Below are 20,796 nucleotides of genomic sequence, written 5' to 3' on the forward strand. Positions count from 1 at the left end.
TATGATTCATAGGAGTTCAAAACCATTTAAAAACCCTGATGGTTCTGTTGGTGGAGCATTGTGTATTTTCCTCCGTCCTTGTCCCTGCCGCAACAAAGAACTGAAGGGCAGAGTGAAAGTTTTATTTAAAGTTACTGAAAGAGAGAAAATGTACCGCCACTTCAGCATGGAGAGGTGCCCTGAATGATTGGGGAGAGAAAGTTTAAAATTAAAAGGTTACACACTTAAAAAGTATGGGTGACCTCAGAGAGAGGAGCCCCCCAAAAGGTTGGAGGTTCCCCCTTTTAAAGATTCTTCAGGAATGTGACTAAGGGCTGGGGGTGCAGACCTACCTGTTAAGTGGTCTTTGAATACTTAGAATTAACTTAGCACAGGCAACTTCCTGCTCTGATTTCTCTGGAGTCTTAGTCCCGAGCATATCAAACAACACTGCCTGCCCAGCCCCCAAGGTAGTCTGAGTTATTGTCTGTTTGCTAAAGAGTAAGTTAAGAATCTTACATTTTTAACTTCCTGGGTATTAAAATACAATCTTTAAGAAGGACTCCTTCCTACCTTTTATTATGTTGTTTATGGCTGGGCCTGCATGCTAAATTAGTTTCCTAGCTTACAAACTACTTGATTAGGGCTGGAAGGAGAAAAAACAGCATATATGTAAAGTTAAAAAATAAGCTGGGCCTGTATGATTAACACAATAAAGACATGGGCTATGCTGCGGTACCCTCCTTTATCTGGGGAATATTCAAACATTCCAGGCCAAGTTGCTCCTGGCCTTTTGAGCTGTAATTGATTAAGTCTGAGTCTTTCCGTGGACTTTCCTGGCCTTGTTCTCTTTCCACCCCACTCGTATCTATTTTCCTGCCTAACAGTTCTAGTGGCAGGAACAGTGATGGTTCATGTGGACACTCAATAATTATTTATCATGAAAACAATCTTTCGTTGCTGAAGAAGTTTAAAACAAATCCCAAACATCCTTCTGTCTCAACCCTGCATACTACAGGAAATATATACGTTTTTCTAGAAATCTGCCCATGTGCAGTTACATTAAAATGACATTCTTTGGTAGCTTGTATTATCCAGGCATATACATTATGCCTGATGGTCTCAAAAATATTTTCTCATTGCTTTACTGTAAGCAGCATGCAAACACATCCATATGTTGCTTTTTACAAAGAAATAATTTTAAAATTGGTTTCTGTCCTAAGATGGTGGACCTCATTACATTCCATTGACTTCCACTGTAGGATCTTTGTTAGGGACCCACTCACAGGTGCCTCAGGTTGACTAATTAACAAACAATAAAGGTGTTTGATCTTCTGCCTTTACCTAACCTCCTAGTTCTAACGAGGGTCCCTGCTCCCGTGGGAAGCCCTGTGCATCTGGACGGGCTTGCTGCAGGCCCCTGGGACCTCTGGACTCTTGCTGCATGGGCCATTCTGCCTGGTGGCCAGCCTTTCACCACACCTGCCTAGCCCTCTGTCCCTTCTCGCTAAACCTTCTAAAGTCATGTCCTCATGTCTGCCTGTTTTCCAGGCCTGGCCACTTCGCAGGGTTGCTCCCGCCCCTGCACGTAGCTGGAGCCCTTCTGGGGAAAGCGGTGCCAACCCTTACTCAGCATCCCTCTTGCTGCACTCACCAGATTGTCTCTGTTGGCCAGGCCCCTCGGGAGCAGCTCTCTCCCTGGTTCTGAGCTGTTTGGTGTCTCCTTCTTTCTGTCTCTGTCTCTGTCTCCCTGTCTCCCAGCCTCCCAGGTGCAGCCTGATCCGTCCAGGTCCAACGACCTGGCTCGGCTCAGGCAGCCGCATGGCACTCCTGCATGGCTGGTGTCAAATGCCCGCAGCCCTTGAGGACAGGCCTCTCTTCTGAGCAGCGCTCAGAGCCATGGTTTGTCCTTGGTCGTGCGCTTGCCGGGACGGGGGCTGAGCTGCTTCTGCCCCATCTCTCTCCCGTCCTCCAGCCTCTTGCCTTTACCCCACCTTGCCCACCCTGCTGGGCAGCCTAGGGCTCTGCCTTCCTGCTCTGCCCATGCCCTTGCCCTGACCCGGCCGGTCACCAGGCCTGCAGACTTGCTTCTTCACGCCTGTCTCACACGCTGAACATCCTCACTAGGTGCATGTCTTCATCTTGTGCTTTATCCATATGGTTAAAAGTCTGTTTTTCATATTCTTTTTAAAAATGTATTCTGTTCATTTATTTCTTGTTTCTTATGTGTACTTGTTTTCTTATTTTAGTGTGTTAAAATACATACAACACAAAATTTGCCATTTTAACTAAGTTTGCTGTTCATTGGCTCCAAGTACCTTTGAGACAGGGACCGTGGGTGTAGTCAGAGTAGGGTGGGGGCCTCTAGAAAAAGACCCCTACCAAAACTCCATATTAAACAAGTAAGCAAGGTCAGAGTCACATTAATTCTCTAAAGAAAAATATCAACCTAGGAATATAAGCATTCTTCAGTGAAGATCAGTTAAAACTAAAAAGGAATAACTTGGCCTGGAACATTTGAACATCCCCCAGATAAGAAAGTACCTCAGCACAGCCCATGTCTTCACTGTGTCAATTAAATGAGGCTGTTGTAAAATTTACTTTAGCCTAATCAGGCTAAAAGGCCCAGCTTATCTTCTTTAACTTTGCCCAGATGCTGCTTTTCCTCCTCCAGCCCCTAATCAAGTCATATGATATAACCTGGGCATTAATATAGCAGGCAGGTCCAGCCATAAACAACATAGTGAAGGGCAGGAAGGATTCTACCTTAAAGATGGGATTGCATATTAACACCCAAGAAGTTAAGAAGTGAGGTTATTATTTAACAAACAGACAGTAACTCAGCCCACCTTGAGAGCAGGACAGGCAGCCTTGATTGATACGCTCCCAAACCAAGAAACTGCTCTTCTGGGAAAGAATCAAAGTAGTAAATTTCTTATGTTAACTCTGCAAAATAGTCTGGAAACCTGATAAGAAACTTAGTGTCTCTTTAAAGATAAACATTTAGAGACCATCTGGTGGGTCTGCATCCCTAGCTCTTTGTCTCTCAACCGCCTATCACTCCGGGCTCTCCTGTGCCCTCCTGGCTAGGGCCAGGAGCTCTGTCTGTCCTCTCACTGTCTCTCTCAATAAAAGTCTCCCTGGCTCTCCTACCTTGACTGTTTGCTAAGTTCATTCTTCGACTCTGCAAACAAGAACTCCGGCATCACCTTGATATTCTTGGGCAATGTAAAAACTCTTTTGAATAGTGGCCTTAATACCCCAAACAATTTTATGTTATATATATATATTCCTATTAAAGTATTTTTGAAAAACTGGTGAATAACAAATATAAATTAAAATTGCTAATAGTTGAAATAATACTAAGTTGTTTAGATAATAGTCCAAAACTATGAATATATTTTTACTCAAAATTCCTTGCAGGATGAGCTCTGTATGCCTCACAACTAATGGTACTTAGATTTTAGAACAAAGCCTTTAGTAAGAACAGCTGTATAAACACAAGGTTAACACAGAGATTAAATTTCTCTTTATCCAGGGAGTGTTGAAGTTTCGAAGTGTTGGCATTGTATCACCCTTTTATGTGTTGTTTGGAAAATATTCACATGGAAAATTCATGAAGATGACTGATTCATAGTAATGCCATAATAAAAAAATCAGCACACCTGTACTTAGAAAAGCAAATAGAAATAATGAAAAAAGCATATGTGAGAAAGTGTTATATTTTATTGCTTAAAGCATGTATTAAAATAATATGCAGTTATGTATTATGAACTTCATTCTAGTAATTCAAAGGTGTTCTCATAATCAAGGACACTGGGCCTGTAGCTTTTTCATCTTACTTTGAGAATATTTTCCTGTTGGCTGTTTTTGTTGGAGGATGCTTTCCTCCCTCCCTGGCACTGAGGCGGTAAAGGTGTCCTGGCTCCGTCCGGTGCTGGTCCGGACCCAACCCTAGGCCGCCTCCCGGCCAGGCGGAGCTCTGCCTCCTGTGAGCCACTGAGTCGGGAACCCTCTGTGGCTCCTCATCACATGAATTCATGTGGATGTTCTGCTCGTTTGGCTCACTTGCTGTTTGATGGGAATATGGTTCAAGTTACCAGGTTTAGAGTAGTGCCAGAAACAAGTGAATTTCTTTGTTAAGAGAAGAGAGCTATTTTTAGAATTACTCAATATTCAGTTATCTATTTTTCTAAAGCCATTTTATTTACAGAATATCCATAGTGAATACCAAGCATAAATGCATGTAAAAATAACTAATTCTGGCAAAATTTTCTTTTGTCTGAAAGCATTTTTGAGATTTGTAAGGATTTGTGGTAAGTTCATGCACTGTCAGGGCTGTCAGTGAGCAGTGCTGCGGAAAACTTACATTAAAAATAGGTTGAGAAGTTCCTTGCCATTAAAATGCACTGATGTAATTATTTTTAGTGACTTACTTTTCTTATTAGTCATCATATAATAAGGAGAATAATAGAAGAGAAATCTGAATTTATTTAAGATGATTGCTGTTCTTGTTTGTAGAAAGGTTGTTATCGATAAAATGAGAGTTCCCGAGGGCAGGGTTCTCACCGTGGCCAGGATTCTCACCTGGCCCTGGTTGACTAGCTCAGTGCACACCTGTGGGCAATACATGGCTGTTGACTCTATATAAAGAGCTCTGCCCAGTGCTCTGGGCACGACACGGTGGCATGGCTGCAAGGCTGCCAGAGAGCAGAGTAGAGGCTGGAGTGGTGGCAGGGCTGAGGACAGAGGCCCAGAGGACTGTGTGGGATGGCTGTGCAGGCAGAGACCCACAGAGACGGCTGTGTGGAGAGAGGGGCCCAGAGGTAGAGACCGGCTTGCTGCATGCAGACTCGCTCTGAGTGTACGAGATTCTAGTGACTGACCTGCCACCTAGAAATAAAGTTGGGTATAACCCTCTCACCCCAGGAACATTTTGCTGTCAATTTCTTTGGTCACATTGAATCCGTAGAGAACTTGCCCGGGTCTGAAACCCATTGGCAAGACAGTTGTATTTGACACCCACGTGTAGAGGGGATTGCCCTCTGCTGGCTGGTTTTTAGGGTCCCATGGTAAGACTTCCACATAGACTGAGCTTTGCATGTGGCCCAGGCCACTGCAGTGTGTAGTGTCCTTCAGATGCCCCTCTATCATTTTAATCCTTAAATATTTGAAGTGTATGAAACATACTGCAATTCCAGATTACGTAAGGAATGGGAAAAACATTTTTCTGTTGTTTTCTTACGCTTTAATGCCCTCATTTAGCCTTTGCTTGTACTGGTCAGTTGGCAGCAGGTGTGAAACCTTACATTTACAAGTCATAAATTCATTCTATTTATGTGAGTCTGTTTAAGGAGCTATGTTTTGTCATGTCCATAATGAATGTGCAGTGGTCAGTAATTTGCTGCTTCTTTATGCTCATTTTGCACAGCTGTATGGAGTGTCCCAAAGGACCAGTGCTGGTTTTCCACAGCTGGTCAGGTCGTCTGGGAACGCTTCTGTACCATAGTGAGTAAATTAGTTCACCAGCCACTTACGTCAGAGCAGAAACAGAAATGCGCCACCTCATAGAGGCCGTGTCGTAAAAGGTTGGAAACGTGTCCCCGAGGGCCGTGTAGGGGTGGGCACACATGAAGGGCAGTTAGAATGTGGCAGTCAGCCCACAGAATGTCCTGATCACAGCATTCACTGAGTGCTTACTGTGCACCAGGCCTCAGATTACCTTTGTCCTGGACTGCCCACAGTGATGACCATAGGGGACTGGTGAGGGGAGGCGAGGGTGGCCTTTCTCTGCTCCCAGTGTCCAGGCTGCCATCTCTGCTGCTCTGTATAAGATCACTGCCTCTGCCACCTCTCCCTTGCGGCCTTTTCCTGCTTCTCTCTCTTTGGCACCACCACTGGTGAGCATGGCTGTGTTTTGCTCATTATCTGTTCTACAAACCCCTGGGCCTGGGACAGTGCCAGGCACCTCAGACCCTCTCACAAAGCAGTGACCGTTGGGTGGGTGGATGGGTGGGTAGATGGATGGATGCAGGGTGTGGATAGAGGGATGGAGGATGGAGAGTGGATTGATGGGTGGCTCGGTGGGTGGGTGGACATGGATGAATATATGGATGGATTGTGGATGTGGATGGGTGGGTCAGTGGTGGGCGGATGCATGGATGAATGAACTCTGGATTCATGCCTCAGTGAAATCACACAGCAGCCCATGCCCCAAGCCTGTGGACGGCTCAGCCGCTGTGTTAGATGTGGACTCCTAGAGTCCACTGTGAAGGCATGTCTTGAGTGTGGGGCTATGTGTGGAAGCCCAAAGGGTGGGGGTCCAGACCATGGATGGCCCTGAAACCAACCCAGATGTGTGAACTATAGGAAAAGTACAGGGTGGTGGTGGGATTTAAATGGGGTCACCTGGTCAGGACATGTAGCACGGGCACCTGGGGCAGCGTGAGGGCAGATGGAAGAGAAGCCGGCCTTGACGTGCCCTTCTCCCTTTCTGGCCTGGCTCCTCTGCTCATTTCTGGCTGGTCCTCCTCAGCAGGGTTGGAGCCCTTCCTCCTGTCCTTAGGGGCTTGGGCCCCTCCTCCAGGCCCCAGCCCTGCGTCAGCACCTGGGGGCTTGAGGATCCTGCAGCCGGCTTGATGGTGGCCAGAGGCTCTAGGCGCTGCCTGCTGAGTGCTGGGAAGCTAGGCGGGGAGTGGCTGTCTTCGGGCCATGCAGGGGCTCAGCTCCAGGCCAGGACTCAGCATGGTCTTCTCAGTGTCTCTGGTGTAAGGCCATTGTTTAATTACCACCAGTATTTAACAATCTTGTTTATTAAGGGGAGAATTCACTGTGACTTCCCAGTACCTTCACTTATATTTCTGAGTAGAGTTGTAAAATAGTGTCCATAAATGAATTTGACTTCTGTTACGATTATATAAATGGCTCCAAAAAGAAACAATCTCATAAGAATCATATTTTGTACTCAAGGAGCATTCTGAATTAGTGACTTTTATAATTTATAAATCACACAAATCTCACAAAATATGATCAATCGGTAATTTACAATGCAATCTTTGCAAAATGACTGTCTTGATTTTTTTCTAGTCGTCTACAATTTGTAAGTAAATAGCATAATATTTTTCCAGAATTTCTACCCAAATACACTGTATTTTTCAGTAGTGAAATAGCCAATGTAAATTTATAATTGGAAAAATGCTGTTAAAGTACTTAAATATTCAGTTTATTACTAATGGGACACTGAAAACATCTGTGTCTTTATATTTTCAACTGCAAAATACAGGTGTTTTAAGAAGCTTAGAACTTTTAATCTTGGAGAGTGACATAGTTATTTTTCCACAGTGTAACTATGTTTTCACCAAAGACAAATATCAAAAATGTTGGTAAAAGATCTTCAAAATGCAAGAACAGTTACAAATGGTATGTAACCTGGTTTGTGCACTTGAAATCAATTTGAAATAATTTTGAAGAGACCTTTAAATACTTTGATTTTTTTCCCATTATAAGACCTTATAAGTGTGTATGTGTGTACGTAGATGCACAAGTATGTGTATATATGTATATCTTTGAGTCCAATTTAATTATTTCATATTAATCATTTTTAAAACTTGCTTTTACCCACCTTTACAACTTAGGAATATTTAATTTTTGTTAAAATTTCATTTTAGAAAGTATTGTAGCTAATGATTACTCTTGATAAGGTTCTTACTCTTAAGCACCTAAGCTTCATAGGGGATAATGGGACAGAGAAATCTGAGCAGGTACAGTGCTCGGTGTGAATTCCGAGTGCCCAGGGCCAGCTCACAGGTCTAGAAATGTGTCCTTTTATCTGGCAGCCCTGTGACCTGGGGCTGTCCTTATGGCACTGGCCCTACACCGTCATATGACTGTGGACGAGGCCTCAAATTCCTTGGGCCCCACTGACCTGGACAAGAAGGTGTTTGGGGGAACCTCCAGGGCCCTCCCAGGCCACACTTTAAGGTTACATCATCCAAATGGAGACCAGGGCCCCAGAATACATCTGGTCTGTACTTGCACAGCCCTTGGGTTGGAACGCGCTTGCCCGTGCTGGCTTTGCCCGGTGCCATGATGCTCTCCAGCCTGTTGCTCCCCTGCCGGGAGGTCAGGAGCACTGAGGCTGTGCCCAAGCCAGATGCCCTTGGTGGTCATCTGTGCTCGGAGGAGCCCGGCTCTCAGGGCTGAGCAAGCTGTCTGATGTCGGCTCAGGGGGCCTGTTGAGAGGTTGCAGGTGGCAGTGCTGGTGAGGACCCAAACAGTGTCCTGGCTGCAGGCAAGAGTTTCTCAGAGAAAGGCTCGCACGAGCACCTACCAGGTTTGACCCTGAGAGGACGGCGCTGCCTGCTGTGAGGCAGGCTTGCAAAGCGGGCCGTCCTAGCCTGCACTGAGCGTGGGTGGTGGGCACAGGTGCACCAAGTTCATTGTTCAGTGGCTCAGACTAAGGAGCTTGCAGCATAGCCACTTTCCTTGCCGACTGCCAGCCCTGCTGTGTTTCTCTGCTTCTGTAGCGCAGTGTAGGGTGACAGGTGGCCTCATGCCAATTTACACTGGATTCTGGGACTGAGGAGGCAAGGACATGGAGGGCACCTGACTGGCCCCCTTACCTGTGGCCTTGCTGTCACCTGGAGGCTGCATGACCCGTCACTGAAATTGAACAAGTGGGGTTTGCCAAAAAGTGTGGCTGCTCTGAGGGGGGCCATGCTGCCTTGCTGCAGTGGCACCTTCCTGAGTCTTCCTTGGTTTCTTTTAGAAACTGGCAATGTGGTTATCTTTATAGTAGATATACCCCATTTGTAGATTACTGTAAAGTAAAATGTCTTAGTGCAGTCCAGAGTCATCACAGTATTCATGTCAGTTGATATTAAACATGGGAAGTCCTTGGCATTTTCTATTTAAAATGCATAGATTTTTGGCACTATGGAGTAAAAGTGTATTTTAAGGAGTAATTCAATGATTTTGAATGTGAGAGTTTATATTTTTATATATGTATTTGAATTTGATGGAATAAAATTACACATGTGAATGGGGAAATCCACCATATTTCTGACCTCACTGTCCACTGGTTTTTGATCTTCATTTTCTCTGACCTTCCTGAAGTAGGGAACCCCCTTTGGAGCATTCTCTGCCCACCAAACACAGCAGGCAACTTGCTGTGGTCTGTGGCCGGGCCGCCGTGCACTGTGTCCAGTATTCAAGTATGCAGGTCTCAGGGCTGGTACTTTGCTGCCTCTGTGAGTCTCTTATTCTGCCCCCTTATTCTGTTGAAATAGATTTTTACAGTCTTGGTGACTTAAAGTCACCTGGCATTGAGTCCAGATGAAAGCCTGGGCTCAGTCCCTCGAGCCTGCGGCCCCTGGCACAGCCTCCCACAGCTCTAGGCCCAGATTTGGAGAGGCGAGCTCAGACAGGTGGGTGCTTTGTGGACATGAGGGTCTCCCCCATGAACTTCCAAGGGTTATCACAGGTGAAGAGCAGGTGCATGGTGGTCCCCAACTTTTCCCAGAGACGTGGTCATCTCATTCGTTGGTGGGTTGAAAAAAGCTGCTCAGTGGCTGACTTGCATGTTGTGTGTCAGCACTGTCCTCTGCAGACAGCCTTTCCAGGGGGCCCAGCGCTTCCCAACCATGTGGCCACCACTGTCCTCATGAGCATCAAAGGCCTTTACTAGGCTTCTTGGACCTCAGCATTTCTCTAAGGGAAGTCAGGAGGAAGTCAGGAGGCGCTGTCACAAGCTGGCCCTGCATTTCGAGCTCTGTGTTCAGATGTGCACGTTGTGTCTGCCAGCAGGTTTGCCTCCAGGGAGAATGTGCCTCTGCCCTCAGTCTAGGGCAGATGAAGGCCTCTGCATACCAGGGCACCCACCTCACCCCCAGCAGTCCTGGGCCAGACAGCTGCCCAGGGAGCATTAGTGCATTCCTAATTATCATCATTTGCAACTGTGCAAATTCTGTTTCATGTAATTCTGGTCAAAGAATTGTTGAATGATTTTGAGAGATTGGATATGTAATATTATCAATAAATACCCTTGTGCCTGCTTATTGAGCAGGGTTATACAAGCAGGGTCCTTAGGTTTAAATATTATGGGGCGTCTGTAATTTAAGCCCACTCTGTTTCAGGGAGTGCTTAGCCAGAGCTGCTGAGCCGATCATGGCCCTCAGGAAGCATGTGGATGGAGACCTGAAGCCCCAGGCTTGAGCGCACACGCCCAGGGGCTCAGGAGCTTTGGGTCCCGCACTGGCTCTTGCCTGGCCCTTGGCCTCTCCTCCTGCTCCTCGGGGTCCTCCCCAGTACAGGCTGTTGGCAGGTAGGGGGCCTCCACGGGGCCTGGGCCCACAGACCTCGGTGCTGGCCAGTGGGCAGCTGAGTAAACCCTGTTACCTGCTTGTTTAAGGTTTTCTTGCTCCATGAGAAAGCAAACATCAAGTTAACTTAAAATTCTACCTTTTACCTGTTGCAAGTCTGATTCCTGTGAGTTGTGATTGTTAAGGGGGCATGTCTTACTTCTTAAGCAGGAGATGGCCGGCAGCTGGCCTGCAGTGTAGCTAACCACTTGGCCCTGGTCTTCAATGCTGATCTTCCTGGAACACCTGCTGTATTCCCAGGTAAAACGGGCGTAATTTAGTTAGTGTCCATTTACAGCTGGGCTCATTTTGCTCCTGTTTATTAGCTGCTAAATGTCCTTCAAGACAAGAATGGAACAGAACCAAGCTTGAACTGCGGCTGGAATGACGAGGCTCCCTGGGGTCTCACCAAACTGGGCAGGCATGCCCCTGCGGCCTGACAGCAGGTGCCCAGGGCAGGTGCCAGAGCTCCTGTGGTTCTCTGGGCTGTGGTGTGAGTCTTAGGGCATGTGGTCAGATATCATCTGACAGTTATTAGGGTTTGTGACATATGTTTTTATAAAGGTATTGAGGCAAATGATGTTTCAGGCAGGCAGATTGTAGACGGCCTTGGGAGGGCTATGTCTCTGCCCCGCCCTCTGACGCACAGGTGTAGTCCTGACGCCTGCATGTCTTCAGTGGATTCCGGATGCTGCTTCCTCCCTACATACACTTGCCCGATGTTTTACACACCAAAACAACCCAAAAAACCAAACACCTCTCACGAGTCCATCTGTTCTTGTGGACCAGAGAGCAGGGGTGGTGGAGCGGGGTGGAGAAGGCTTGTCTCTCTGGGGCGCAGGCTGCTCCCAAGGCCTGCCATGGCCCCTGCAGGGATGTGGGTGCCCTCTCCCTCACCCAACCGGGCTGCAGTATATCCTGTGATGCTCCCATAGAGGCGCTCGGTGGGTGCTCTGGTGGGCGTTGTCTTGGAGCCCAGCCGATGCCCGTGGTAATGGTGTGGTTCATGGGCATCTCCCTGTTGGAAAAGGGCTTCTTGCTGAAGGATACACACACAGCGCACATTCAAACTCGCCTTTTACAGAAGTGCTGCTTCTGTGGACAAGGGTGTCATGCCCACCTTGCCTGTTTTCATCTTTTGTGGTTACTTGGCTAATAGTCTCACCACTCAACTTTGAGAACATGATTGGTTTCTCAGCACTTACCCGGAAAGCAGAATAATGGGTGCTTTTATGTTCATCGCAATCTAAGACAAATAAAGATATTTTGATTGTGGTTAAAATGCAATGCTAAATTAAACTTCCCTCCTGGAGGACTCTGGCCCCTGAGCGCGCACAGCCTGCGAGTATCCCAGTCTGAGCGGCTGCTCACAGACCTATTCATGTAGTGAGTGCTTATGTATTTGCTTTAGGATTTAGGATGCGTCCATCAAACATGGCTGTCTGGTATAAAGACTGGGGGCAACCCCTGCTCTTAGCATGTGCTTGGGACTGGGCAGATGCCCAGGGACACACATGGACAGATGTGGGTACATTGCAGGAGGGTCACCTCTTGTGGTGATGTGCCCAAGGCATCTAACAGTTAAATTCTGATGTCAGCCCTTCAGAAAATTAAATTTAGTTAAGACTTCATTATTATTATTATGGAATTGTATAAAAGCAGATTCTTATGAAGGATGAAATTCGGCTCACAATGTCTTGCTTCCTGGCCTGTTCTTCACCTGAGGTCGGTTAGGTCTTTGCCTTCCGTGTCATGTTCCTTGGGGAGCACAGGGCAGTCCCGTTGCGCGAGGCCTCTACACGGTCAGAGCTGGGAAGGGGCAGGCCAGGGTTTCGGGTGCTGTTGTGTCTGAGTTCATCACAGCCCTGCACACCACGGGGACACAGACATCGCAAGTGTGGTTCTGGTGCAGTGATAAGATTGAGGAGACAAGGAAAAGGGCCTTCCTGTGAGGCCCCTAGGTCCATAGATCCACTGGTCCTGGGGCCCTGGCTTGGGGACCCAGTGTATGCACCGCAGTGAGGGGTGTGTCTAGAGTGGCCTGGTGGGAAGGCTGGGGCTCTCGTTCTCTGTGGAGTGGCACGGGGCTGTGCTGGCACTCAGCCGGAGCTCTGGGTAGGGCATTGCACCGCGTCGCCAGGGGCCAGCAGGCTGCCCCTATACAGCGGCTAGGCTGGGAGAGATGCTGAGAGGGCTTAGTCATCTGCTGTCTGGGCACCTGGAGCACTGTCAGCAATGGGAGGGATGGGGCAAGGGTGTCCCCGGTCCACATGGGTGGCCACCTGGGAGGGAAGAATGTATCTAGTATCAGTACTGGTCTGAGCCATCTCACCTGAGGTCCCTGGAGGAGGAGCTGCTCAGCAGCCACACTGGCTCATGGACAGCCCCAGGGTGGGATGGTGCGGGGCTGGCCGCAAGCCCGATGCCCTTGCTGGGGCCTGGGCCCGGCAGTGCCATGCAGCGCACCCGGGAGCGGCCTGTGGGGCTTCCATGCAGGGTTCATGCACCTCATGCTGCTTCCACGCCTGGGAGACTCCTGAAACTCACAGCAGAGGGCAGCAGAGCCATTTCAGATAATTTCTGCCCAGGCACCTTGGCTGTAGGCTTGCTGGGGTCCTGGTGCAGAGCAGGGACGCTGTTCAGTCTCCTAGGTTTTCCCATTTTCTTCTTGCTGGTTTTCTGACAGCTGTGACATGGTGACATGGCACCTCATGTCTAACCTTTATACTAGGTGTGAGTCATGAGCTGAGACCTGCTGAGTGGCAGGAGCCGGTAGGAGGGAGGCCCTTGTGCGCAGAACTGCTCTCCGACTTCCAACGCTTTCAGTCCAAAAGCCTGGATCCCAACCCTAAAGGGGCGGCTCAGCAAGGTCGGGGGTCGTGGCATTCTAGACGTGGGACCTGAGCTTAGAACTGTTGTCAGCCCTCCCCGGGTCCCTGTCCTGTCTCTGTGTCCCCGGGCACCCAGCAAAATGTCCTGTCCTGTGTCTGTTCCTGTTCCAGCTCTCTGACCTGCTGTGTCCCTGTCACATGGGCACCCAGCTGCCCTCTTTCTGTTGCTGACCATTCATACAGGCTCATGGGTTTCTTTTCCAAAACCTGCCACCTGCCCACGCCTTTCCTCAGCTCTTCATGCTTCAGAGCCGCGGTTGAGGGTCAGCTGAGGTGGACAAGGGCTGAGCCCTGCACAATGTGCTGTTGCCCCGGCTGGACATTGGTCTGGGTGACTGTGGCAGTGCCAGACTCCCTGCCCAGTGCCCAGCACAACCAGTGTCGCACACAGAAGCCTGCCTTCCCTTTCTGAGCATCCATGTCTTTTCTGTAAAAGGAGGATATGCAGTAAATGATCACAAATAATCAGAGCACATGTGACTGTTCAGTACATCCATTGACTTTCTCCTTCAGTGTTAAAAAACAGTAACAGTGCTTTAAAATGCATTATCTTGAAACCCACAGATGTCTGTGCATTTTGTAAGTTTCTTCATCTTGTGCTCCTTTAAAACACCTCCTTCAGAAACCATGTTAAGCCTTTGGTTCTGTGGTGTCACTGTAGCTGGGAAACACCTCCCCCGGGTGCTCGGTGCACTTCTGGAGCTGGTGAAAATGCTGGGCCCCTCCTGTCCGTCCTCTGTTGGGTCACGATGAGGCGGTGAGTACCGTGTGCTGGAGCCAGGATGGCCAGTGGCTGCTGTCTGCTTCCCAGGACAGGATGCTGAGGATGTGGTCGGCTGGCAGGCCGGAACCTGCCTTGTGTCTAGTAATGGGCAATTCCTATCCATTTTGGGCAGGGGTCTGTAGCGCCCACCCCTTGACTTTGAGTCTGTCAGAGTCACACTGCCCAGACAGAACTGTCTCCAAGGATGGTGTTTCCCTCTCCAGGAGCTCAGGAATGGGCACAGCAGGGGTTTGCTCCAATGCACGAACATTGCTTCGTGATGACGTATCTTCTTAAATGTATGAGCATACAATACATGTATGCACATGCACACGTGCACACGATTAGATATTTCTTATATTTGTATGGTCCAAAAGTGGCAGAAGGATGAAACCTTAAATACTGGAATAATGTTACATGTGAATTCAATGTGATTTTTATAGCAGAGGTAATAACAGTGGCCAAGGGGACATTACGTGAGAAAATGATCTGCTCTCATGAACTCATGGCAATATTTGGAAATGATGAGAAAGGCGAGCCAGGTGACAATGGTCTTATGGCTAAAAGGGCAGAAGAGGCAGCGACAGGGTGCAGTGTCCACCAGACTGAGCTGGCAGGTCCCTGTTCTGCATGTTGTCAGCATTTACTCCCTGAGCCTGTGGCCGCAGGAAGAGTGGCCAGGAAAGGAGGCCCGGCTGCCTCGGGCTCTGCTGGATGCGGCGTCTGGCAGCGGCTTACAGAAGAGTGCTCATGTTCGGGTGGTTGGTTCTGTCGGCTTCTCACTGCGGGCTCTGAGGGATCAGTGAGAGACACACCAGAGTCAGAACTACACTTTAAAACATGTCTAGTTTCAATTTTCTTTTAAGGTTTTAAGTGGCCAGAACACTCATTACAGTGAAATTTTAATCATGTAACATCTTTTAAAAGTCAGGAAGAAGAAACAAAAGTCGTAAATTGGTTCTAACAAAGTGTGTCTATACATTTAGAATAAACAGATGTTTGGTGTTAAGACGAAGCAACATAGAGCAGTAGTGCTTTTTAAAAACACTGTATTGGTAATAATTACTGATTTGTATTACCAGGCAAAGGTGTGTTTTCTAAGCCTATACAATATGCAGCACAGTTTTATTACATAGATGCTTTTATATTGTTATCTTCTGGCCCTGAGTTCCACCTGCTGAAGTATCACATTGACACTTGCAAAGATGACATAAAGAGGTAGGTGGCCCCCCTGATGTGCCTTCCCTCCACATTTCAGTATTGAGCTAAATGCAAATAAAGTGTTTACAGATGTCAGCCAGCATTTAGTGATGCCTTACAGGGGAGCTGCCTAGGCTTCCTCTGCATTGTGGGGTCTCTGTACTGCCATCTGAGGATGGCTGTTCCGTGCTAAGAGGCTGTGGAGCTGAGGAAGCGCAGCCAGGGCCTTGGCTCTGCAGCGGATTGAACTGAGATCATGTGAGACTATTACTATTTATAATGAATTCTGAAATATCTCATACACGTGTGTGTGTGTGTGTCTATGAGATGCTAAACATCTGCTGAGCTAACCTAGCTTTGGCAAATAGTAATGTGTTGCTTTCTTTGTTTTCAAAACTTTCTAAAGAAAGAAACATTACAGATAAAATGAGTGACCTGCCCTCTCAGACCTGTTCTCTCTCCTTTTTCTTCATCTTGAATTTGATGTGTTTGCTTTCCATCCATGGCTTCTTTACCCATTCTTTTGTTGAGGGACATCTGGGTTGTTACTGACTTTCTGTTGTTCAGACTTAATGATTCCACTCTGAGTATGTGCTGGTCTATTCTTCTGTTTCTCACTTTATGATTTCAAGGTGGCTGCTGTGGCTCCAACCTGCAAATCCCTAGTTCTTATAGCAAGATGAACGGGGGAGACTTTGTTGAAGCCTGCAGGCCAGAGTCCCCTGAGAGCACGCCTGGCATTTGGGGCTGTGACCAGTCTTCGGAGTGTCTGGTCAGAGACTGTCAGAGCCTGGAATCTGGGCAAATTGCTGCTGCGTGTAGACATTGGATGTGGGTGGGCATCTTGGGTCAGTCTGTCTGTGCACCTCTCTAGGAGTGTGTGGGTTTGAAGGCTGTGTTGGGAGTCTGAGCTCGTGTTGGAACCTGAGCCTGCCTAGAGGCTTGTGGGCAAATGTGCATTAATGACCTTTTCATGTAGCTTGGTACATTATAATTGTGAAGGGAGACCGTACAGCAGCAGTCCCCTGATCTGGGCCAGCATACTGGCTTATGTCTGGGTCAGCCTCTTAGCCAGGAGACAGGGGCTGAGCCCCTGGCTGGGTGTGGACAGGCTGTGATTTGTCCCTGAGGTCACTCCCTGCTCCTGCTTGGAGCCTGGGTGCTTTCGCCCTCTTGCAGCATCCCAGCCTGTATCCTTCCCCATGGGCATGCCCGTGCCTGAAATGGACTCACCCCTGCCCAGAAGGAAGCCCTCATGGCCTCTAAGCCATGCTGTCGAGGGCCTTGTCCCAGCGGTGACGGTGGTGGACGCACTAAGGACCCGCTCTTGGCCCCTCCCCAGGCAGTCTGTGGCACAGCGGAGAGCCCCATGCAGGGGCAGGAGGGGAAGGTGGACGCACTGCTGGTCTTTGTTACTTGCCAAGTCAAGACGGTCAGGACAAGCCAGGGCTCCTGGCGCCTGGACTTCCCTGAGGTGCAGACATTCTCCGGAGCCTGGGTGTGTTGTGGGGTCCTGATCTCTGTCTTGGGAGGTGGAGCGGTGATGTCACTCCCCTGGACTGCTCTCTGCTGGTGTTGAGGGGGGACAGGGATTGCTTTAGGAACTGAGTGGTTTCTGGTTGTTGCTAACCAGGCACTTTTAGTGTCTTTGCTTTTTGTTAATACGCTTCCCTGAAGAAGCTTACTGGGCTTTCAGAAGATTGCAGGCAAGGGCGGGTCTGATGCATGGCGAAGTTGGGCCCTGGAGACGGTGGCCCCATGGCTGGTGGGCCCCCAGGGGGGCTGCCCCACCTCTGCTTCATCTGGGGGCTCATGGACCCCGTTTGAGAATGGCCTCAGGGCCCTTCTCCAGCAGTGGCTGCCTCGCTTAGCTCACGTGTGTTCTAAAATTTATTAATGCAGTAAATAAATTGTCCCTCTCCGTGGGTGGCTGTGAGAGGACCTCCCTAACCGAGCTGTGCAGACCTCGTGCTTGCCGCTGGCCGGAACAGGGCTGTGGGAGTCTTGGATCGCAATGTGGGCCGCAGCGCAGCCGTGATAGTAGAAGCCCATGCATGCCCTGTCCACCAGATTTGTCAAAATAAAGTGAGTGCCTTTTGATGGTACATGCCCTTTTTAACACTTTATGTTGAAGGTGTTTAACAGCTACAAATGCATGATGCAATTTATAACAGTTTGCGGACGAATTCCATGTTAACTTTTACTGATCATTAAGTACTCCAAGCCTTGATCTTCAACCTTAAGATATTTCAATAGCATGGTGGATGTCAGATTTTGCACATTTATCTTCGGTTATTTTATGGGCCCAGTCGTTGACTCTCTAGTAACATGCTCTCCCTGAGAACCTGATGGAGGGTCCAGGTGCTTCAAACCGGTTGGGTTCAGTGACAGGTGAGCCCCTAGGGGTGTAAAGCAGTGTTCATGAGTCAACAGGGTATGGCTAGTTGGTTATGACAGAGAAATAGTTAAAAATACCCACAGCTGAGGGTGAAGACCTGGGGTTAGAGGAAGTGGCCAGTTTGATGAATTCATTGTCTCATTAAGTTTCATTCAAATGATACCTTGTCACCCAAAAGAACATCAAAGAAACTTGTGAACAAAACTTGTGTTTTTAGGACTACAACCACAATTTTGACTCTGGTGTGTTTGGAATGGCTTTCCAGATTAAGGGTCCGACTTGTAAAGCCTTCTGACTCTGCATTAGGATTCAAGAGTATCATTTTTTAAAAGTAGAGTCTTACTGTATTGGTTAAAAGGCCTTTTATCTACAGTTTTAATACATTATACCAGGTTTGCATTAAACTCCCACATGGTCTGACAGCCTGTGAAGTTTTTAGCGGTTGGAATGAGAAAGCAAGCCCAGAGTCTGAATCACGGTTTTGAGTTCTGTCAGGGCCCATGTTGCTCCACATCCTTCTGGGTTAGTGGGGACAGGAGGTTAGATCTGGAATGAGATTTTCCCAGGGGGAAGTGGGCAGGTTATCTGCAGCTCTGTGCCCAGCAGTGTGAGCTATTGGCCTGGACGGCTCTGGGGTCATCCCAGGTCTGAGTCCAAGAACAGGGTAGAGGCTGTGGAATCGGTGAGCAGACCCCACGGATGGTGTCTTCACTTACTTTCTGTGGGGCATCCTTGGTCTTGGGTGGGAGGCCCTTGAAAGGTACATTATACCCCAGAGGTTAATTAAGACACACCAAGTCACTACAGGAGAGGGTTTTTCTGGCTTGTGTAATGCTGTGGAAAGTGTTGCTTGGAGAGGTTGTTGAAGAAAAGGTTGTTTTCCTACACATCTTCCTTTATTTGCACAGAATCCTATTGCATAAAAACAGAACAAAAATATTTAAACACTGTGCAGTAGGTTCCCCACATGAATGAAGGAGTCCCTTTGAAGGATTTTGTGACCTCTTTATGAGGCTAGTAAGATAGCTAACTTCAAAAGTGAAGTGCATGTTAGTCAGATCAGCTCTGTGGGTGAGAGAGCCTGTGTTTTCATGTCGTGTCTCCTGCGAGGGCTGGGAGGAAGAGCAGCTGGCTTGGCAGTTGCCAGAGGAAGGGTCACGCTGCTCTGTATTTGAGAGCCGTGCCCTTTGCTGCTGATGTCACAGTGAGGTTTGTCAAGTGGGGGTTAACGTTTGAGTATTGGACTTTATATATTTCTGCACTTTTAAATACATTTTATAAGTGAGTCATGTATTTAAAATGATTTAGCCTGATGCTCATCTTATTGTTTAGGTATGATATTTTAAAAAGTTCAAGAGCAGTTCAGTGAGCTATTGACAGGCAATATTTTGACATAAAATATTAAAGGGTAAGTCTGACTTGCTGGTTTGTTTAGTGCAAATCTCAGGCAGAGGCATGTGACTTTCAGACACTTGAGTGCAGACTGGTGTTCCAGTCACCTAGAACAACGGTCTTATGCCTAGAATCTTCACAATAATCTTATGATTTGAATCTGTTATCAACAGAAAGAAAAGGATGCGATTCTTTATATGGGAAACAAGATGTAAATGCAGAGGGCACTGGGTTTTTTGAAAACATTAGTCAGCATGAGATTGTAGGGGTTCAATTTTGATGAATAACATTTAAAAATGTTTAAAGTAGTAGTATTCAAAATGCAATATAAAGAGTTCCTCTAAAGATGAAGAATTGACTTAGTATTGCCATTTTTGAGTTAAAATGTTTCAATCATGAAGGTAAGTGTGAATCTGTGTGATGTTCCTGTAATGTTGTAAATGTTACATTTAAAACATTTTTTATGCTTTTTGACACTTGCTACTTGTCTCTATTCCGAAGTTTTATGAATTATTAGAAAAAGATACTTGTTCACTTAATTTTTTAATTTGTTGTACATACTTCTTCTTAAAGATGGTCATTTCAAAGCCACTTATCATCATCGTCATGGTTATTTTTTGCATGTGGAGCCCTCTCCTAGGAGATGCTGATGCCCCTGAGGCAGGCATGCAGTTGGCGTTCAGCAGCTGGCTTAGTCGGAGCCCAGAGGGGTAATGCCAGCGCTTACGGGGTCTGTTTAAATCATGATCATAGAGCTGCCCGCCTTTGTAGTTTGCAAGGGCACGTCACTCTTTGCCCACTGAGCGCCATGGTCTCGCGGGGGAGCCAGAACCAGGGGTGCTGCCTGCTCATCCAGAGGGACCTGGGCCACCCTCGGCCTGCCTTCCGCCTGCGTCTGAGTGAGGCCTGGGACGAGTCCCAAGAGGTGTTGGTGAGAAGCCCTTCTCTAGTGTCCCATGAAACATGCATCTTATTTTTGGCATTTGGGCATTTTTAATAAATTGTATGCTACTCCAAAGTCTTTTTTCCTAAACATTATTCATTCAGACTAACTTTTTCAATCTGTAGTATGGTATTTAACTTAAAAAGTAGAATCCTTACTGTAAAGCTGACAACCTTGGTTGTGGGATGGTCAGTGACCCAGAAGAAAACTTGAAACCGGCATTGAGTGCAGGGTCTGCATTTTCTGTAAATCAGAGGAGACCCTTCATAGAGAATATTTGTAGGAACAGCCATACAATTCCTAATTGCAATTTCAATCTATTTTCCTATATTCTTAAATCAGAAGAGGTTTTAAAATTATTATTATTAAAAAGCTTCTAATGCCTCAGACTTGAAGTGCTATTTGGGTATTTCCAGTAAAAAACTAGAAATAACAACAGGACACTGTTGAGCTGTTGGGGGCCTGTGCTGATGTCCTGAGAAGCTGAGGCACCTCACTGGGCTGTGCTAGGGGGTCAGTCTTCCATTTCCACTCTGCTGTGTCTGGGATTGGGGAGCTTCCGCAGGCAGACCGAGACCACCCTTATTTATGCTCTAGCGCCAGACTGTCCCCATTAGGTGGGGACACGGAACAGGAACTCTAGTGGTGCCAGTTGTGCCGGCCACCTCTGAGGTGGGCCTCCGCTGCTGTGTGCTGTGCGTCCTGCCTCCAGGCGTCTCAGCTGGGTGCAGGCCTGCACCTTGGCTCTGAGTGGAGGTGGAGTGCCAGGGGCCTCGTGTCCTGGAGCCAGCCCTCACTTTGGGTGGGAAGGAGCAGTGACAGGGTGGGACATGCCAGCCTCTCATGGGGTCTGTGTCCTGGCATTCAGATCC

The 20,796-nt window shown here is 47.7% G+C and overlaps 1 long non-coding RNA gene across 1 annotated transcript in view; it reads left to right on the plus strand.

The window, feature by feature from the left end:
* Positions 1–20,796, plus strand: part of LOC130680128 (uncharacterized) — a 39,397-nt gene that overhangs the window by 3,553 nt on the left and 15,048 nt on the right. The gene's annotated exons all lie outside the window — the stretch shown is intronic.

This window comes from Manis pentadactyla, chromosome 12, assembly GCF_030020395.1.
Source record: "Manis pentadactyla isolate mManPen7 chromosome 12, mManPen7.hap1, whole genome shotgun sequence".
Taxonomy (NCBI): domain Eukaryota; kingdom Metazoa; phylum Chordata; class Mammalia; order Pholidota; family Manidae; genus Manis; species Manis pentadactyla.